This window comes from Delphinapterus leucas, chromosome 3 (assembly GCF_059928025.1).
Source record: "Delphinapterus leucas isolate spDelLeu-1000000601 "Yukka" chromosome 3, BTC_Dleu_Yukka2, whole genome shotgun sequence".
Taxonomy (NCBI): domain Eukaryota; kingdom Metazoa; phylum Chordata; class Mammalia; order Artiodactyla; family Monodontidae; genus Delphinapterus; species Delphinapterus leucas.
In genome coordinates, this window is record NC_143131.1 from 128,894,746 (window position 1) to 128,898,183 (window position 3,438).

Here is a 3,438-nt window from a genome sequence, read left to right on the forward strand (position 1 = left end):
TTTTATTGGAAATCTGTTCTGTAAAGAGAAAAATTTAATAGTTTAGAACTGCAAAATATTACCACCTCGTGGAATGTTGTCATAGTTATAGTCTGTTGCTAGTGTCGTACACTGTCATGCTACCATGAAGTATTTCTGTATTACACACAGGGAAAGTAAGGCCAGGGAGGTTGACTTACCTGCTCCGGACCTCATAACCAATGAATGGCAGAACCAAGACCGAAAGTCTGAGCTTTCAAGCTTTTTACTCCACCCATGAAGTGACAACCAAGAAAAAACAATGTCACTTGACCTGCCTTAATGAAAAAAATTCACTTGTTTTCTGCCAGCCTTCTTCCAGTGATATTTGGTTTCTTAAGAATTAACATTGTAGAGATCACAGTATATAGCAAAGGGAAGTAACAAGGTCTCTGCTTGGTGCTTTAATCCAAAGGCAGACTAGGAAGAAATGGATATGTCCCCGAGAAGCCTGTTTCATTTTGGAACTGATTCAACCTAGTTTCAGGAAAAATCTAAAGTTCATTAACAGATTAAGAAATGAACAAGGAAGACAACGTTTAGATAGCTGTTGCTGCCCTGAATCCTGTTCAGAGCACCATTAGCACAGCTAATGCCTAATTCTTCCTCATTTGGTTGAGGACTTAACCTAAGACAACTGAGGAAATAATTCTGAACACAAGTCCATTTAGGCAATGCACAATGGAACTAGAAAACCTTTTACGATCCAATTACCATGTTTAGAGATATACTGAGTGTAGCCACAGACCCTGTCCAGCAGGGAAATTTGACAAAAACTCCTAGTCTCTTCCAATAACAGCTGTCTATGGATGTTATCATGAATAGAAAATGTTCTTATGCTCATTTCCTCATTAAGTAAACTGGACCACACCTGTGGGGTCGAAATACAGAAAGGTCAAAGCACCAAGGCTAAAGACAAAAAAAGTCAAGTTGTGGCACCTACTATGTAAACAGACAAGAGCAACAGCTGTTCCCTTATCATACCATTGTATACAGCACTAGTTCCAATCCATCTCTTGACCCCAGCCCTTGCCTTCCCCAAATTCAACATTCCAGTTGCTACACCCAGGTCATTATTGGATTCAGCTTTCTGGGTCCTTTAATTGGCTGCATATGCACTCTCCACTAAATGTGATTAAGTACAAAAATAATAATAATAATAATGTCTTCAAGAAACCTTCGTAACAAAATAACAGATTCCCTATTAACAATTAGAGGATCAAGTTTAACAGGCCAAAATAGAAGACAAGGGGCTTCCCTGGTGGTGCAGTGGTTGAGAGTCCGCCTGCCGATGCAGGGGACACGGGTTCGTGCCCCGGTCCGGGAAGATCCCACATGCCGCGGGGTGGCTGGGCCCGTGAGCCATGGCCGCTGAGCCCGCGCATCCGGAGCCTGTGCTCCGCAACGGGAGAGGCCACAACAGTGAGAGGCCTGCGTACCACAAAAAAAAAAAAAAAAAAAAAAAGACAAGAAGTCTGTCAGAATGTATATAGATGGCACAGGACAGCTCTGACCTCAGGCCCCCTGTGCTGAGCGATAGAGTCACTGGCAAATCCCCAAGGTGTAAGAGCTGTAAATATCCAGAGTCACGCAGGAAACAAGAATGTTTCTTTCTCATTAAGTCGTCCTCTGAACGCTCTGCAGACCTTCCATCTGTAGCCACTTTCCAATTTGTGTGTTTGTTTGTCATTGTTATCCGTAGGGATGTGGGCTTTTTTAATCTCTCTTTTTCCTTTTGGTTTTCTTTGTGTCTCTTTCCTCACTTTCCTCAGAACTGCCCGATGCAGAATCATCTGACTTGGACGTGTCACTTTCTGCCTTTAAGAATAAAGCAGATTTCTTGAGAGACTTTTTCCTGGAATTTTTTCTTGCGCTTGTGTGGCTGTTTCCTTTTCCTGGTACTAAAAGCCCCAGTTTCTTCTGAGAACTGGCTTGAGGAATCTGCTGTTATATCTGTGGCTTCCTTTTTTCTTTTCTTCTGTTTTTTGTGTGACATTTTTTTCTGCTTTTTTTTGGGGGGAGGATTTCTTTGACTTCTTGTGTTTGTGAGATTCATGGGTAGATGATTTTTACCTGGGGAGATGTTTTTTTCCCATTGGTAATATCTTGCTGATCACTACTGTTTCAAATTCTTCAGGGTATAACACCTTATATCCACTGTGACCCCATCTGTCTGGCATGTTAGCTTCATAATCATGTAACTTCTTGTTCCAGGATTTAGGCTTAAGAAAACCACCATCCAGTGCCCCAGAAGTTACATTCTTTGGCCTCCAATAGTCTCTTTTGACTTTCTTCATCAAAACCATCACTACGCATCCGGCTTGAACTGCTGGGTAACATTTTCCTTTTGGTCCCCCGGTATGCATCTTCCATCTGTTTCTCCAGTTCTCTTATTTTCCACATATCTGATTCCTCCTGAGTCTTATTGTGAGCATCTATGTGCTGGATGACGTTCCTCAGGAGGACCGTCCCCAAGGGAACTCAGGACATTCTTCAATCCCTCGATCTGTGCGCCGCAGACTTGCCCCCAAAAACTTTTTTTTTTTTTTTTTGCGGTATGCGGGCCTCTCACTGTTGTGGCCTCTTCCGTTGCGGAGCACAGGCTCCAGACGCGCAGGGTCAGCGGCCATGGCTCACGGGCCCAGCCGCTCCGCGGCATGTGAGATCTTCCCGGACCGGGGCATGAACCCGTGTCCCCTGCATCGGCAGGCGGACTCTCAACCACTGCGCCACCAGGGAAGCCCCCCAATAACTTTTGAATGAGGTTCACCCATGGTCGTTTCGCACTGGGCCAAGCAGATGAGGTAGCAGGTTCTGCAGATCAGCCAACCTCAGCCCATCACCCTCCATTGGCTCATGCTGTGTGTCTACCTGGATTGCCATCCCGCTCGCACCTACCAGATCCATCACAAGGTTACCCAATCCAGGAGCGTCTCTTGGCCTCCCTCTCCACACCTCCCCATGAACTGCTGGGGCTTCTGTGCTCTTTGTGGAGCAAGATTGCTGTCTTCCGGTCTGACAGTGAGGTCAGGGCAGGATACCACTGTGTGGTCCTCCTCCCCCTTGCTGTACTTGTCAGGGGAGTGGGGCACAGGGGGCGGTTTGAACTTGATGTTAGACAGTTGGATTCAAACCCAGCTCTGCCATCTTGCAGCTGTGTGACATTGGACAAGTTACTTAACCTCTCTGGGAAGTAGTTTCCTCATCTGCCAACTGGAGGTGGCAATGGAGGGTGGCCGAATGGGGTTCTTATCTTGCAGGGGTTGTCAGGATTAAATAAGGTAATGAATCAGTAAAACTAAGCAGTGTGCCTGAGGCGAAAAATGGTAGTGTTCTGGATCAGTTTGGTGTCTAATTCATCTATGAATTTCCAGTAGGTCTTCACATAGTGCTAATGAACTGTGGTAGGTGCAGAGGAGG

At 45.5% G+C, this 3,438-nt stretch overlaps 1 pseudogene; it reads right to left on the reverse strand.

The window, feature by feature from the left end:
- Positions 1-285: 285 nt before the first annotated feature.
- Positions 286-2,847, reverse strand: LOC111183009 (uncharacterized protein NKAPD1 pseudogene; annotated as a pseudogene).
- Positions 2,848-3,438: the final 591 nt, after the last annotated feature.